The following is a 17,638-nucleotide window of genomic DNA, read 5'->3' as shown; positions in this document are numbered from 1 at the left end:
TGTTGTAAACTAATTGACCACATATGTGTGGGTTTATTTCTGGGCCCTCTGTTCTGTTCCTTTGATCTATGCCTGTTTTTAATGCCAATACCACACTGTTTTGATTATTACAGCTTTGTAATATAACTTGAAGTCAGGGAGCATGATGCCTCCAGCTTTGTTCTTTCTCAAGATTGCTTTGGCTATTTAGGGCCTTTTGTAGTTCCATTCATATTTCAGAATTGTTTTATTTCTGTAAAAAATTCCATTGGAATTTTGATTGGGATTTCATTCAATCTGTAAATTGCTTTGGGTAGTATGGACATTTTAACAATATTAATTATTTCCATTTATGAGCATGGAATATCTTTCAATTTATTTGTGTCTTCTTTAACTTATTTAGTCTACTTGTTATAGTTTTCAGTGTACAGGTCTTTCACCTCCTCGGTTAAATTTATTTCTAGGTATTCTATTCTTTTTGATGCAATTGTAAATGAGATGTTTTCTTAATTTCTCTTTTTGATAGTTTGTTATTAGTGTATAAAAATGCAACAGGTTTTTGTATGTCAATTTTGTATTCTGTAACTTTATTGAATTTGTTTATTAGTTATAACAGTTTTTGGTAGAGCCTTTAGGAATTTTTTATATATAATATCATGTCATGCTAATAGTGACAGTTTTACTTCTTCCTTCCCAATTTGGATGAATTTTATTTCTTTTTCTGTCTAGTTGCCCTGTTAAATACTATGTTAAATATAAGCATCCTTTTCTTATTCCTTAGTAATTTTTGAGTGGGTACTGAACATTGTGAATTTTACATTGTTTTGGGCAAATGTTGTATTCCTTTTTTAAAAATGTTGAACATTTTCTGCTAATAAGTAAGTTACTGGAAGGGTTGATCATTTTTTAGGTTTTTTAAAAGCCTTTATAGGGCTTCCCTGGTGGCGCAGTGGTTGAGAGTCCACCTGCCGATGCAGGGGACACGGGTTCGTGCCCTGGTCCGGGAGGATCCCACATGCCGCGGAGCGGCTGGGCCCGTGAGCCATGGCCACTAAGCCTGCATGTCCGGAGCCTGTGCTCCACAATGGGAGAGGCCACAACAGTGAGAGGCCCGTGTAATGCAAAAAAAAAAAAAAAGTCTTTATAGGGTTGGTCGAGAAGAGCCTTTTTTTTTTCTTGGTAGCTAATTTAGTCCCATTTCTAAGGTGTATCCATCTTGGGCTCTCTACTGAATGCCCTTTGTACTAATTGAAGTCTTGCCAGTTTGGCTGGGAGAAACTCTAATAATTAATGTGTGAGCCTGGGGACTATTCATCTTACAACTCCTCAGTAACTGTTCCTTCCTCAGAAGTTGTTCTTTTCTGGCTTCATGGATTCTTGTCATATGCATTTGTAGATTGGTATTTTGTCAAAACATGAAGGAACCCCTATACAAGTTTCTGGAGTTCTTTCTCTGTGTAGCTCTGTTCTCTCTAGTACTTGGTGCTGCAAATTTCTAGTTGCCAGAAATCTAATCTCTGTCTCCTTAATTCAAGAAGATTGCCAAACTCTTCCATGTCACAATCCAAGAATTATCCCAGAAGAGAAACCTTAGGCAATGGGAGGGCTCACATCTTCTATTTCTCTTTTCTCAGGGAGAAAGTCCTCTGTTGCCTTTTGTCGAATGTTGAAGAATAATTATTTCCTATACTTCATCCATTTTTCTAGTTGTTTATGATGGAAAAGTAATTCCAAAATCTTACTCTCTCATAGACGGAAGAAAAAATGGGCAGGATTTTTTTTTTTGCGGTACGCGGGCCTCTCACTGTTGTGACCTCTCCCTTTGCGGAACACAGGCTCCAGATGCTCAGGCTCAGCGGCCATGGCTCACGGGCCCAGCCACTCCACGGCATGTGGGATCTTCCTGGAGCGGGGCACGAACCCGTGTCCCCTGCATCAGCAGGCGGACTCTCAACCACTGCGCCACAAGGGAAGCCCGGGCAGGATACTTTAACAACAAATCAAAACACTTAAGCTAAGGAGTTTAGCTACTTCAATTGTGTACTAATCTATGTCTAAGCTTCCTAGAATTCAAAGACTGATTATAAGGGCAATAACTTCTGTATATAATCTATACAAATCTTACAAACACAATTGGCTTCTTATATCATCAAGTACATTTTAAAACTTTTTTTGCATCAGAAACATTCCCGGTTGAAGAGAAAGAATTATGTTTATAGAAACCTTTTTTCCCTGGCCATTTGGCTTTTTTTACTGTGTTTTTTTAAAACTGCCTTTCCATAGTCTAAAGTATATGTATAATTATTTCTCAGCTTTCCCTCCTTCTTTCTGATGCTCTCCATGTTGATAATACTCAGATTTCTATCATTTCCACATCATTATAATTTCTTCCTTATTCTTTAGAATTGGTCCAAGTTAGTAGTTCCCTTCATTCCTTCCACCACCCACTTTTAGGCAAAGTGATTATCAGGGCATAACTTACCAGCGCTCTGTTTTTGGAAGAAGGAGACTTTGAGCAGACATCTATCTGTTCAGGAGAAGTTCCTCATCCTTATTATATCTTGTCTCTAGGTCAATCTTGTAATCTGCATGAGGAAAGCATCTTTGAGGCAGTTTGTAAAACATACTCTCTTATAACATTCACCTGATCTATTCCAATCTTTAATTTTATACAAATGGTCTCTGAATTCATTTTAGTGATGAGGTGGATGTTTGTAATTAGTTTTAGTATAGAATATAGAATTTTCTAGATAACAGTGTCTCATAGTTGAATGATGATTATTTGTTACTTTCCCCAGAACCCTTGCCCTGTGTTATGTTGCATAGCAAGAGTAGGGCAGCAAGATACAGGCAACGATGTCAACAGCCATCAAAACCCCAGATTAGGAAGAAAGAGTCTCAGGCTCGAGGAAAAATGGTTTGATGATATAAATGGAGAAGTGCAGGAGTGGAAGCAGCTGTATCTATTATTTTGAGTGGTCTAATAAGTATAAATACAGCTTGTACCTTTATTATTGATTAGAATTTTGTGAAGTTAGTTGATTTTCAAAAACTACAATATCTTTTTCCATGACCATAATTTAGCAGCAGCATACACATTGGCTCCTTCTAGGAGTGTGCATAAAATTTATGGAAAAGGAATGCACACACTCGAATGAAAAAATAGCTGGCTCTGTGTACCTGAATATCAAATGTGAAAGGACCAAGTACTGACAAGCTGATTGGAGTGTTGATGTATGCAAAAAGCAGTCAGAGCAGAAAACAGAAGTGGCTTCAAAAATATAGATTTTTTCAAAAGTACCTAAGCCCAACAGTATTTACACCCCTTACCAGACATAATAGATATTAGTATGTAGGCATCCTAGGTGACTAATGTAGTTTTTGAAGAGCCCAACAGGGCCTTAAGTTTGTCTTTAGGGGCTTTTTTTTTTGCTCAAACCCAGAAACTGAAGCTCAGTATAATGGAAGACTCTCCATTGTGATCAAAATAGTGGAATTAGAAGGTTTACCACCCCCATATCATTAAAAGCAAGTTCATGGTTCCTTTGAACTACTGAGTGTAGTTTTTTTTTTTTAGATAGAAGATCAGTTTTTTCCTAATGTTTAATGAAGTTCATTGTCTCCCTCTTCAAGGAACATGAACATTATTTCTATGAAACCATAATATAGATGTAAGATGATTGGTTATGTTGATGATCTGACTACCTTCAAATTGTTTGGTAGCATTTCCCTAAACTCTTTTAATCAAATTTTGTTTAAAAACATAGACACTAGTGGCTGTGGCAGTGGGTAGTGACAGTGGGGGCATGAAGGACAGAGGAGAGAAGCAAAGTGGAATTGGATAAAAGCCCCTCACCTGCTTTTGGACAAGTGGCAGGGACCGGCTGTGGACCAAGGGGAACGGAGGAGCCTGGTGGGGCGGGCCCCCTCTCCCCACCAACCTGGACTTCCATGTCTCTTCACTTTGGCCTCTAAGTTCTTTGAGCCTACGTACTCCCTCAGTGACTCAGGCCTGGGCTTTCTGGGAGTGACTGTCATCTCTTGAACCTAGCCTTCCGGAATAGTGGTGTATTCTTTTCCTAGAGCTGCCGTAACAAAGTACCAAAAACTGGGTGGCTTGAAACAACAGAAATTATACTATTTCAAAGTTCTGGAGGCTAGAGTCTGATATCAAGATGTCAGCAGGGCTATGCTCTCTTTCCAAGCTCTAGGGGAGAATACTTCCTTGCCTCTTCTAGCTCTTGGTATTGGCCAGCATCCTTCTTTACCTTTTAGATGCATCACTCAAATCTTTGTCTCTGTTGTCATGTGACCATCTTCTCCCTGTGTATTTTCACATTGTCTTCACTGTCATTCTTTTTAGAAGAACCCCAATCATATTGGATTAGGGGCCCAAGCTACTTCAGTACGACCTCACCTTAACTAATTACATCTGCAAAATCCTATTTCCAAACAAGGCCACATTCTGAGGTGCTGGGGGTTAGGACTACAACATATCTTTTTTTGAGGAGACACAACGTGACCTTTACAATTAACAAGAAAGAAGTGCTTGTTATAAGTTCTGGAGATCCCTGTTTTTTTTATGGAATACAGTTCTGCAAAATTTCATATGATTCCTATATATATACTTGTGATGTATATATTGAAATACTGCTTTGTTGGGACTGAATTCTGATTCTAAGGATTTTCAAGGCAAAGTCTCTCTGTCATCAATACTAGCACAATGATCGGCAAGAGAGAAGTGGAATTAGAGAATGACAGAAAGGAAGAAGAGGGCCATCACACACAAGCTGGGGCAGAAACATGGAGGCAAAGAAAAAAGTATATCTAGGGACAGAAACCCAGAACAGGTAAGTCACCAGCCACAGAGATAGCTACTTTCTCCTTACTGGACACATGGTCATTCATTTCTGCTTCTCACTGTGTGTGCTTTCCCCCCCGCTTTCTTTCTCTAGATACTATTTCTCTATTCCATATGCACACAGCATACAGCTTCCTGTTCATCACATCACATTCAAATTCACATGCTCACTTGAGCCACCACAGACTGGGTGGCTTAAACAACAGAAATTTATTTTTGCTTCTTGCAAATGCTACATGTCCACTGTAGGCTGGCTATGGCTCCATTCCATGGTATTTTCACTCTGGGACCCAGATTGACAGAAAAGCATCTATCTGGTATATAACCCATTTTATAGAAGAGAGAAAGGAAGGGTATGGTAAAAACATGATCTGACTGCTAAGGCTTCTGTTCAAACAAGATATACATCATTCCTGGCCCATTTCATTGACCAGAACAAGCCATATGGCCAAGTCTAACATCAATGAGGGGGCGGGAGTTATGCCCCCAGGGGAGGGTATCAAATGCTTGTAAATAGTATTATAATCTACTACGACGGTGTTCTCCCTAAGATCAGTGTGGGGCAGACTTGGGGATTTTTCAATATATAGAGTAATAATGCTCAGATGTGGCACGGGGCAGTTGGGTGAACAGTGGTTCCAATCTTTATCCTAAGGTTCTTAGACTAAAAGAGATTGTAGATAAATAAAAATGTGAAAGAGCACTCAAGAGAAAAGGCGAAGAATGAGGAGGTATTTGCCACATGAAACAGAACTTCCTGGGATCATAGTGGAAAGGTGTGGGAAGATGGAACTCAGCGGGAATCAGGTTGCACAAGAGAAATCACAAAGGAGTATAGAGAAGTATGTATCCGGTCTAAAACTCACATTGTGCATAAATATATGAAAGGCTCTGACGAGTCCTGCAGCAAAGATTTTATGAAACGTATTTATCCACATAGTAGCCCTCCCCCGTTTTTTCCATTAACACCAGAGTCCCAAAGAATACACTCTGGGAAACAATCTTGTTGACAAAGTGAAAACTGTGAGTTAAAGAAAGTCAACTGTAACATGTTCTATCCATATTTGTAACCACAAAAGTTTGAGAATTGCTTGGGAACAAGGAAATAATCTTGTGGAGAAGTTTTCAAACTTTGTTATTTCAAACCAAATATTACGTAGAACTCTAGTATCTAAAACCCAGAGAAGCAGAGCTGTTCTGGTTTCATCAGGCCTAGGAAGACCAGAGCCCTACCTTTGTAGTCCTCTGTGCCACCCCTCCCACCTGTGCCCCCAAGAAAGCCTCATGGAACTTTAAGGATTGGAGGAACATTGGCTGAAAATCCATAATCAAAACAGTTCCTCATTCTAAGACGGGGACACACCTTAGAGTGTTACTTAACTGGGTCTGGAGTACAGGTCTCCAGCCCCACAAAGCCCAGTGAATTTTTTACTGCATTATGTCGCTTTAAGTCTTTGTTCTAATACCACTTGCGTATATCCTTGTGATTACTCTGTTTCACTGCTGGTTCCTAATATCACAGCATCAGTGAACATAATGAACCCTGTTCTTCTTAAGAATCTCCCTGGGAATAGGCATTACATGGAGAATCATCTAGCCCATTACTGGTGAGCTAAATAATAGCATCCTAATGGCATGAACAAATTAATGTTTCTACCCAAGTGTCAAACGTACTAATAGAAAGTGACTTGGCCATGGGCTAGATTCTGCCACAAAGATTAATAGCCTTTTAAAAAACTTCCTGAAAAATGGTTTATGCAACCTCAGAATAAGATAAAATGATTTTGAGGGCAAAATTCTCTGCAGATTCAAATTCTGAAGATCTAGATATGAATTGCTTGAAAGATTTCAGAAACAGTCATATAGGTACTGAAGAAGCACTAATGACATTCAAGCTTGTCCATGTCTCCCTGCTAAGGCTTCGTCTGCTTATCAATGTGCCCTTGGGGAATGGCATTACTATAAAAGCCAGAACTTGTATATTAAATTTTTTAAATAATAGAAAACAAGTAAATGGGATAGCAGTGTCAATACCAGGAAGTGTATTGCTCACAGCCTCCTGAAAGCTCCCATGTCATAATGTAGGAATTTCCTTAATAAATGGACCCAATTAATATCAATCAATGTTTCTCTTTTACACACATTTATAAGGGTTTGCTTGCTGAAAAGGGGCAGGATTATTTAGTTTTTACAAAAATGAGATCATACTATGCTTATTATTCTAAAACAGGCTTTTTTTATCTAAAAATATTATAGACTTATTTCCAAATATACAGAAAGTTATCTCATTCTTTTAATTACTGTATAGTATTTTATAGCATGAATCTATCCCAGTTTATTCAACAATTTCTCTTTGTATATATGGTGAGGTCGTGTTCTTGTTCTGTGACAGCATCAGATGTTTCCAATCTTTGACATTATGAGGAAAAATACCTTGTTTTATTAATAGCATTTCCATGTTCAACAGCAACGCCTGAACTAATTTTGTCTGTTCCTTAGCCATTTAGAATTTTCTGTTCTCTAAATTGATTGTGCAAGTGTTTTTCCATATTTCTATTTCATTGGTTAGTTTTTCTTATCAATGGGTAGGAATAATTTGTATATTAGAGGTTAGTCACAGTCTATCTTAGCTTTTTAATTTGTTTGTATTTTCCTTTATCATTAAAAGTTTAATGTCAAATTTTGAAAACTTTCTCTTTATAATTTATTTTCTGTGTCTTATTTAGAAATTCTTCTGATCTGGAGACCCTAAGATTTTTTTTCCTAAAAGTTTTTGAAATTTTGTTTTATCACATTTATGTTTTTGATCCATCTCACATTTAGATTTATGGATGGTATGAGGTAGGGTGCTGGTGTTATTTTTTCCATGTGGAAAACAATTTTCCTTCATTCTTGATGCTGTTCCATCTCTAAGGGATTTTCCTCAAATGCCTGTCAAAGATGAGTTGCAGGCATGTCCATATTACAACACACTGTAAGAGGAAAAGGGAATAACCAGAGCAAGTGATTTTCTTTTAACTAAGTGACGCCATTGTTGCACACACGACTTTTACTCCCATTCCAGTTGTCCGAACTTAGCCACCAGGTCATATGTAGCAATAAGGGAGGCTAGGAAAGCCGCCTTTAGCTAAGCAGCCATGTGCCAAAGAAGAAAGTGAGACTGAACTTGTGTCCACAGCCAGAAGCCTCCACCAATATCCATTTCTCCCATATTCCGTAGTAAAAGAAGGAAATTTTATTTAATAGAGCAACAAGTTCACTAAAAACCAAAAACAAACAAAAAAACAAAAAGCAACTCACTTGCTGCTTGCTATGGTTAGGTGACCATATATAGAGCTTGATGGGTAAGACGTCTGGGACAGGTCATTCAAATAAGGACAGCTATCTTGGTACACCTTTTAGTCTCTCCTGCCCAGGTGGATACTATTGCTGGAGTTCCAGAAAGCTTCTTGGAAGAAGAAAATCAAGCACTCAAGATGGAAAACATGAAGTCAAAGGGTATCTCAGTGGTTGATGACTTCTCAGAACTGCCCTACCACCCTGGATGGCCCATCTCCCACCCCTGTACCATCCCTGGGAGGTGTTCATCTCACAGCACTCTGGTAGTTATTCTTTCTCTGGTACTAATTCCTTCTGGCCTTATAAAGTCTAACTCTGTTAATGAATAGCTTAGTATTTGTTCAATATTCAAGGGGTCTGCTATGCAGATTTCTGGATCTTCTTCTCTACAGAGTTTTCTTCTCTACATTAGCCTTCCAGGCAGATTCCAGCCACCTCAGGATTCCTGAATTCTGATCCTGTCTCTTCACCTCATTGAGACTGCTCTGCTCTGCTTGGGCTACCTATCCCTGCACCATCATGTAGAAAGTGTGTCCATGCAGAAATCTAAGGTGGTTATGGGTCTCATTTCATTTGTTTCCATTCTCTCAGGGACCACATTCTCAGAGTTGATCACTTCCTCATGTGGCTTGAAATTTTCTTATAATGAGCAAATCTTCTTTAGGGATTTTATTTCCCTGTTGGGAATTTTATAAATACAGAGTTATAAAAGTGGTCTATGGTTTTATTATTTGTTTGTTTAAATGTTTGCTTCAGCTGTGATTCCCAAGAGTTTTCACTAATATGACATGTATTTTTGTATTAATATTTCAGTGTGGGAAATGCTATATGAAATGTATAATATAAATTTTAATTCCATGCTATGCACGGACCAGGGGAATTCCCTGGTGGTCCAGTGGTTAGAACTCTGTGCTTTCACTGCAGGGGACATGGGTTCCATCCCTGGTGGGGGAACTAAGATCCCGCATGCCCCACGGCACGGCCAGAAAACAAACCAAAAAACAAAAAAAAGTGCTAATGCAGGGTCCAGATGTGAGACTTTGATGTACAACAGAAGGCATGTTTAAGTTCTACTTTGAAGCTCATAGACTCAAACTTTCTTTTGGCTTCCCAGGGCCAGTGGGCATTATTTTTTCAGTTCTCCCTTTCCAGAAGTGGTAGCCCTTCCGGAGAGCTGGTTTTATCTAGGATTTATTCTTCTCTACCAGTTTGTTTCTGTCTGTATCTTTGACCACATTCTATTGAAAGTGTATGGACCTCTCATGATTACTTATTTCTAATTAATTTGCAATTTCAGCTTTTTAAAATCTCTAACCCAAGACTCACTTTTAAAGCTTTCTTAATTCTTGCTGTAAGTGACTTAAACACATACACATACCTATACCTACCTTTTAATATCAATCTAAAATTTTTATTTAATTATGATCAAAGAATATAACCTAGGATATTCCTCCAGAATTCACTGAGATTTTATTTGTGGGCTAATATTTGCTCCAGAGCTACATAATATTCACAGCTATTAGGAAAAATGTGATTTTCTGTACATTGGGAACACAGTAAACAATATATCTATTAAGTCATTCTTACTGATTGTATACTAAAATTTGCAAAGTTTTGTATTCTTATTTAAATTCTGAGTATTTGAGGGCTTCCCTGGTGGCGCAGTGGTTGACAGTCCGACTACCGATGCAGGGGACACGGGTTCGTGCCCCGGGAGCCATGACCACTGAGCCTGCGCGTCCGGAGCCTGTGCTCCACAGCAGGAGAGGCCACAACGGTGAGAGGCCCGCGTGCCGCAAAAAAAAAAAAAGAATTGAGTCACATAGGGCATTAGATATGAAAGAATATGGTATACTCAATTCATAAAGGATTGGCCTATTATTTCTTTCTGCATTTTTAATTTTATACAGCTACCCTTCTAAGCTGAAGAAACTGATGGCTCCAGTGTGATTTCATTACTAGGTAGTTCTTTGTCACTCTCACTTACATGGTTATTAAAATTAAAAAAGTTTTCAGCTTTCACTGCTGTGGCCTGGCTTCAATCCCTGGTCAAGGAACGAGATCTCGCAGGCCGCACGGTGTGGCAAAAAAAAAAAATTCAGAACTTTTTTCAGAAGACTTTTCAGACTTTTTCAGAGAAAAGACAAAGTTCTCACCACTAGGTGCTAGAACCCCAGACCAAAAGAACCCATTTGAACTTCTAACCAAAAGTAAGACAGACATATGACTTATGGCAGCTCATGTGAATTCTGGCTATGGACAATGGCTGCTTAGTCTCTAGCCAAACCCCTCAAACAGGTGGGATTGCAGTAGTTAATCTCTGAGACAGTTACGTGGAGAATGATACACCCCTTCCTGTGCCAGGTATAGATCTATTCAAGTAAATTGATACGACAATCCCTCTTTGAGTAATCTATTCCACAGAAGTAAAAGCACTGAGATTTAAGTCCAAAAATGCTTATTGTAGCAATATTTAGAGTGGAAACAAGGCTGGAAACAAACAATGGCCATCATTAGGAATGGTCAAATGAATGTTGGTACCTCAATTCTATGGAATATTATACAGCTATTTAAAAAGGAGTTAGAACCCTATCTATTGATGGCAGGTATAGTATAGCAGCTGGCATTTTTAGAATGCTTACTATGTATGTGTCAGCTCTGTGCTGTACATTTTACAATCTTATAAGATGAGAAATATTATTTCCTCTACTTTATTTTATAGATGAGAAAACTGAACACAAAGATGGCTAAATAATTTTCCAAAGATATCAGAGCTAGTCAGCAAGGAGCCAGGATTCAAGCCTAATCAGTCTGACTCCAGAACCTGTGCTTTTTATCCCTACACTAGCTTACAAGCTGCAGAGAAATGGAAAGTAAGACAACATTTGAATAATAGCAAACAACCCCAAAACCACATAATGTGTTTATGTATTTGTATCAATTTGTATGAGCATGAAGAAAAGTGTGGAGAGATACAACCAGATATTAACATGGATTACCTTGGGGAGCCAGGTGTGGGTGGGGATAGATGGAGTGGGAGAGTTTATTAATGCTTTATTTATACATCTTTGCCTTGCGTTCCAGGTTATAGACAGCACATCTAATAGTTGTATCTCTAGTCTAACTGATAAAGTTCTTTGTACACCCACAATACATTCCAGAATTCATTCATTCATCCAAAGAACACTTATTGAATATCTGCTATAAGGCAAGCACTAAGCCAGGCATAGGGATACATATATTAAAGGTATCTAGAGACACTTCAAGGAGACAGACAAGTAGAATACATCATAAGTGTTAGGACAGCAGTAAAAAAAAAAAAAAAATAGGGACAGTTAGTAGAGGCAGGACCCAGGCATTAGCGTGGTGGTGGAGAGAATGGTAATCCTGAAATGTTTTCCCCAAAAGCAGCACTAGACAGCCTCAGCTTAGCAATCCCCTATGATCTCAACTTCACTATTATTGCCTCCTTTTATTTTATTTTACTTTATTTTATTTTATTTTATTTCAGTTCAGTTTCTGGCTTAGAGATACAACAACGTAGATTATTTGTCTTTGTTTTTGTTTTTTTGCGGTACTCGGGCCTCTCACTGTTGTGGCCTCTCCTGTTGCGGAGCACAGGCTCCGGACGCGCAGGCTCAGCGGCCATGGCTCACGGGCCCAGCCGCTCTGCGGCATGTGGGATCTTCCCGGACCGGGGCACGAACCCGTGTCTCCTGCATCGGCAGGCGGACTCTCAACCACTGCGCCACCAGGGAAGCCCAACAAGGTAGATTAAATAGAGCCTGGGCTTTGGAATCTGGCAGGCCTGGGTTTCAAGTCCTAATCTCTAACTTAACTAGTTGTGAAACCTTGGGCAAGGCATGCTTTTTTTCCTAAACCTCAGATCCTTCATCTGTTAAAGTCCGATAATAAGAACTACTTTAAGTCCATGGTGAGTGTCCTGCATACCTATTATAGCATTAAAAACCTCCCCAAATTTAGAGGCTTAATACAACTACGTCATATATTTTGCCCATGAATCTGCAGTATGGGCTGGGCTTGGTGGGGATAGTTTATTTCTGCTCCACACAGTATGTTAGTTGGGTTGGCTTGACTACAGCTGAAGGATCCATTTCCTGGTTCACTCTCATGACTATCAAATTGGTACTGGGTCCTTTCCACACTGGTCTCTCCATGAAGCTCTCTGGGCTTTCTAGTAGCATGGCGTCTAGATTCTAAGAGCAAATGTTCCAGAAGATAGGAAGCGCAAGCTACCAATCCCTTCAGACCTGGGCCCAGATATTATATAGCCTCACATCTGCTACAGGCTATTGGTCAAAGCAGTCACAGAGCCCACCCAGATTCAAGGAAGGAGTGTATTAAGAAACTGTGGGGAATACAGATCTATACAATTCATGGCCAGAGAAATTCCTGAGGCAAAGAAATGCAGGTTCTGGCAGCAGGATGTTGGACCTTTGTGAACTGAAGGGACGAGATTGAGGGGATATGGCCAATGTGCCTACTGGCAATACTCCTACCTGATCCAGTCCACGCTGTAAGCTGCTTCAGTTACAGGAATCTTTGTGGAAACAAATAAGTGTTCAATTAGTGATCACAGAATGAATGAATACAAGAAAATTGGCTCTAAATGTAAACGGGGGGAAGAACCCCGAGAACCTGGCATAACATAAAGCAGGGATCAGCAAACTATAACCAGTGAACCAAATCCAGCCTATGACCTGTTGTTGTAAATAACGTTTTACTGGAAAACAGCCCCATCTGTTCGCTTATGTGTTGTCTGTGGCTGCTTTCATGCAACAATGGCAGGGTTGAGTCATTGTGACAAAGAGCTATAGCCCACCGTGTAAAAAATATTTACTATCTGTCTCTTGACAGAAAAAGTTTGCAGACCTCTGTCATAGAGTATTGAAATCTGAACAGTCTACACCCACACTTCTTATCAGTTCTCCCTTATTTCCTGTTTTCTTTCCTTTATTTTCAAAGGCATTCCCCACTTTTCGAAAGTTCGCTTTACGCCATTTAGTTTTTACGAAAGACCTGTTTCCTCTAACAGAAAGAAATCCAAAGAGGACTCAACAGTGTCAGTGTTTGTCTTGCAGGGAGTCCTTACAGAGGCAGCATGAACCCTGAGCAATGAGAATGGCACCACCAACCAAGCTCCTTCCCAGGGAACTACACTGAGCATCCCAGCATCAAGCCACCATAGCCTTGAACTATGTCTGTGAGCATCTGTGCTTTATCTGGATTTGTTTTGTGAATCTATTAGCAAAATGGGTCCTAAGGTAATTGCTTCTTTGTCTTACGTCATTTCAGCCTAGAAAAGATTTCACAGGAACGCTCTGCTTTTGGATCATGGGGAAAACCTGTACTTATCTATCGCTGTGTACCCAGGGCTTAGGTATAACTTACAGGGAGCGAAGGGATTTGATCCTAGAGAAAAACTAAATTGTACCATTCCTATTTTAACAGATGTAGCTACCACAAATAGAGGAAGGCGAGAAGAGGAATGGTTAGAGCAGAGAATCTAATAAAGTATGGTGCTGCTATTAAACAATTCATTTAACTGTCCTTTTGCTTGTGACAGGGACTGACTGTGTCATATTTATATCACATTTGGCTGCCATTTTGCCAAGGAGTCTGAGTTAGATACCAAGCAACAAAAACAAGTTCTGAGTAACTTAATCAGAAAAGAGTGAATTAAGAGATATTCGGTAGCTCACTCCATATCCAAGAAGGCTGAAGAACCAGATGTAGAAGCTACATAGCGAGGAACAATATCCAAAATCTATAAAACCGGTCCCGTGAAGGCCATACTGCCTCTCCTGGCGGACAAGAAAAGTCTCTTGTACCACCTTCTTTACACCTTCTGGACCTTGTACCAGCTGTAGGAAATATCACTACTGTCTCTGGAAACTGGAGAGGGCTATCCAGGATGGCCACTTCATAATTGGCTATGCAGTCTTTGATTCTTTGTGTCACTAGTAACTGAGCCAAAGTCTGACACAGGGGCATCTGGTTGGGGAGCTATTTGTCACATGCTTGTGTTTTAGTTCAAGTGAGTCAGAGAAAATGAAAATCTGGCTTCCATGGTTAGAAGTGATTTGTCCCCAACCCAGAGTATCCTGAATTTTCTAAATTTCTTTACTTTCTTCATTGTTCTTGTGTCCAAATTTCAGCAGGAGCTTTGAGAGGTGATTCAACTGTTTAATCTTTTTTTTTCCCCCATTTACCTGCAACAATATTTACTAAGGGTAGGCTGCATGAAAGCAATAACTTTGATTGTGGGCATATACCTGGTCTGGGTCTGAGCGTGGGCTTACCTCACTTATCAATGGAACACTCATTGGCTGTGTTAAATTTGCCATTTCTCAGCTCTTTCAAAAAAGCTTCACTATTAAATAGAGAACAGGGATGTGGGAGAAAGGAAAAGGGATTTTAAAAATTATTTTGTACTTATTTATCAAACTGTAGGAGGAAATATGAACATGTTTTCCCACTAACAGGAAGGAGTTTATATAGAGGGAAAGGTTGAAGATACACTGATAGGAGACAACAGATGGAAGAAGGCAAAGTTTTCATGATATTATGATGAAAATGACTACTCAGACAATCCAGAAAGAAGGAATATCTAAATTCCCTACAAAATTCTCAATGGAGGGAACCAAATATAAGGAATAATAGGCAAAAGGGAAATACATTATCACTTTTTAAAATAATTAGCAAGATGGACAATGCAAGGCTCTCTCATTAAGTCTATGTTCAAAAACATGGCTAAGATGACCTAAATAAAGTGTCCTACTCTCCCACATGTGAGCAACACATTCAATTGTACTTGTAGAGAAAAGGATGGCCTGTACCCTGGTCCACTTACATACATAGCCTCATGGAATAGAAGAAAATGAAGAGCGGTGTTTTACAACCTTGGCACCAGGGTTGAAATTTTGGACCAGATAATTCTTTGTTGGGAAGGGGAGTGTTGACCTGTGCATTGTAGGATGTTTAGCAGCATCCCTGACCTCTACCCATTAAATAACAATAGCACTCCCGGGTGTAACAACCAAAAATGTCTGAAGACATTGATAAATGTTGCTGGGGGGCAAAATCCACCTGGTTGGTAACCACTGGAGAAGAGAATGGCTAGCCTGTCTCTGATTTGTTCTGAGATAGGAAGGCAAGAGAGTAGCCCTACATGGATGCAGACTTTAAAAATGCAGTAACCCCACCCATAAGTAAACAAGAAAACAAACAAACAAACAAAAACACCCAGTGCACACCTGGGGCTCTTACTATGCTGATTAACAAATCTATCCTTCTCAAGGAACTACTAACAGGTGGGCAGAGAAAACTGAAATGTCCCCTCCACTTTAATTTTCATTTTTGATTGCCTCATTACCTCAGGATGGCACACAGAGATTAAGGTCTACTGATGGCAGACTATCCTCTACTCACACAGGGTGTGATGGTTAATTCTGTGTGTCAACTTGACTGGACTAAGGAATGTCCAGATAGCTGGTAAAACTTTATTTCTGGGTATATCTGTGAAGGCGTCTCTGGAAGAGATAAGCATTTGAAGAGACCAAGTAAAGAAGACTGCCTTCACCAATGCAGGTGGGCATCTACCAATCCATTAAGGGCCTGAATAGAACAAAAAAGTGGAGGAAGGGAAAATTTGCTGTCTTGCTTGAGCTGGGACATCTGTCCTCTCCTGCCCTTGAACATGATGCTCCTAATTCTCAGACCATTAAACTCAGATGGAGATTTACACCATTGGCTCCCCTGGTTCCCAAACCTACTTGTCTCACCGCTCTAGCTTTCAGAAGTTCATAGGGTCAGCAGAACATACAAGAACGTCAATGAATCAGTCTACACCCACAAAGTACGTGTGAATACCAAGTGATGACAGCTGTTTATTTCCAAGGCAAGTTATTTCTCTAGATCCCAGCATATGGTATAATCCAGACCACATTGCTGTTGGCAGTCAAAGAACATAGCAGAGACTTAAGATTTTCTTAGGGCAAGGTGGGTAGACAAAGAAACAGGAAAGAGAAAATAGAAGACATGTTTCATATTCTTCCTGTTCTGACTATAAGACCAACACCCAGTTCTGTGAGATAATCACATTCCTTTTGGAGTTTTGAAGCAAACCAGAATCCTGGTTTGTGTTTGGGCACGAGCTTTTTTTTTTTAAATACAATATAAACGTGCTTTTATTTAGTTATTTTTAGTAAACTTATTTATTTATTTATTTTTGGCTGTGTTGGGTCTTCATTGCTGGGCGCAGTCTTTCTCTAGTTGCGGTGAGCAGGGGCTACTCTTTGTTGCGGTGTGCAGGCTTCTCATTGCGGTGGCTTCTCTTGTTGCAGAGCATGGGCTCTAGGCACGTGGTCTTCAGTAGTTGTGGCTCGCAGGCTCAGTAGTTGTGGCTTGTGGGCCCTAGAGCGCAGGCTCAGTAGTTGTGGCACACGGGCTTAGCTGCTCTGTGGCATGTGGGATCTTCCCGGACCGGGACTCGAACCCGTGTCCCCTGCATTGGCAGGCAGATTCTTAACCACTGTGCCACCAGGGAAGTCCTGGGCACAAGCTTTTAAATTTCCTTTTCAGCTCTTAGATTATTAATAATCTCATTGAATTATTTTCTCTATGTCAACCTAATAGGGTTTTCATTTCTCTTTAAATGTCTGTTTGAAACAAAATCACCTTCCATACCAACCCCCAATCCCACCCCACCACAGTTGAACCCACAAGCTTAGTTCACATCTATGACTTGAGCTTATGAAATGAACAAGTTAGAAGCAGTGTGAGGCCATGTGCTGGTGGAGACCATGATGGTGAGGGGCCAGAGTCATGAATGCCAGGACCTAAGGACAGGCCACATAAATCCAAAGCAGAAATCCACGGTGATTTTCTTTTCTTTGCATCCTCTTCAAAATACCATAAAGAGGAGCTAGATTTGGAACTACCATTTTAGTGCCACCTACCCATGCCAAGCACTAAGAATTTAAATTCCAAATGTTTCACACATTAGTGTTCTCTAGTCCTCAGGAATCAAATGGCTTTTACAGTTTAAAATACTGGCCCACAGTCACGACTGAGTAATACAATGAAGAGAAGTACAAGCTCTGGTAACAACAACAACAAATTACTCCACTACCAGTACCTAAAACAGCTGTAATATTGAAGCTCTGTTTGTCTTGAGATGAGTATTTTCTGACTCAAAAGTACCTCTTTTCCTAAAAATCTAATATTAAGTCAAGTTACAATGTCAGCTGTTACAGGTGCACCAAGAACCTCAGTCTCCCTACATGGTACTTTGGCCTAAATACCAGTTCTTATGGAGATATCCACATGAGCCCACATTGTATATCAATAAGTACTGGTTTGGAGAAAGTGGGGGTTTGGGATGTTTTTATTATTGCCAATTATCCAACAACCCTGCCCCTATGCTCATCTCTCCTC

General features: G+C 39.8%; 1 long non-coding RNA gene across 3 annotated transcripts in view; it reads right to left on the bottom strand.

The window, feature by feature from the left end:
* LOC137227743 (uncharacterized) overlaps positions 1–17,638 on the bottom strand; it is a 118,933-nt gene that overhangs the window by 68,225 nt on the left and 33,070 nt on the right. For 2 of the 3 annotated variants that reach the window (XR_010944989.1, XR_010944987.1), the window contains exon 3: positions 2,462–2,564. The exons of the other annotated variant lie outside the window; for it this stretch is intronic. This is a non-coding gene — a long non-coding RNA (uncharacterized lncRNA). The remainder of the gene's footprint in view (positions 1–2,461; positions 2,565–17,638) is intronic. 3 annotated transcript variants of the gene reach the window in all.

Source organism: Pseudorca crassidens, chromosome 7 (assembly GCF_039906515.1).
Source record: "Pseudorca crassidens isolate mPseCra1 chromosome 7, mPseCra1.hap1, whole genome shotgun sequence".
Lineage (NCBI taxonomy): Eukaryota > Metazoa > Chordata > Mammalia > Artiodactyla > Delphinidae > Pseudorca > Pseudorca crassidens.
The sequence above is the reverse complement of the archived record's forward strand: the minus strand, read 5'-3'. Positions and strand labels throughout refer to the sequence as shown.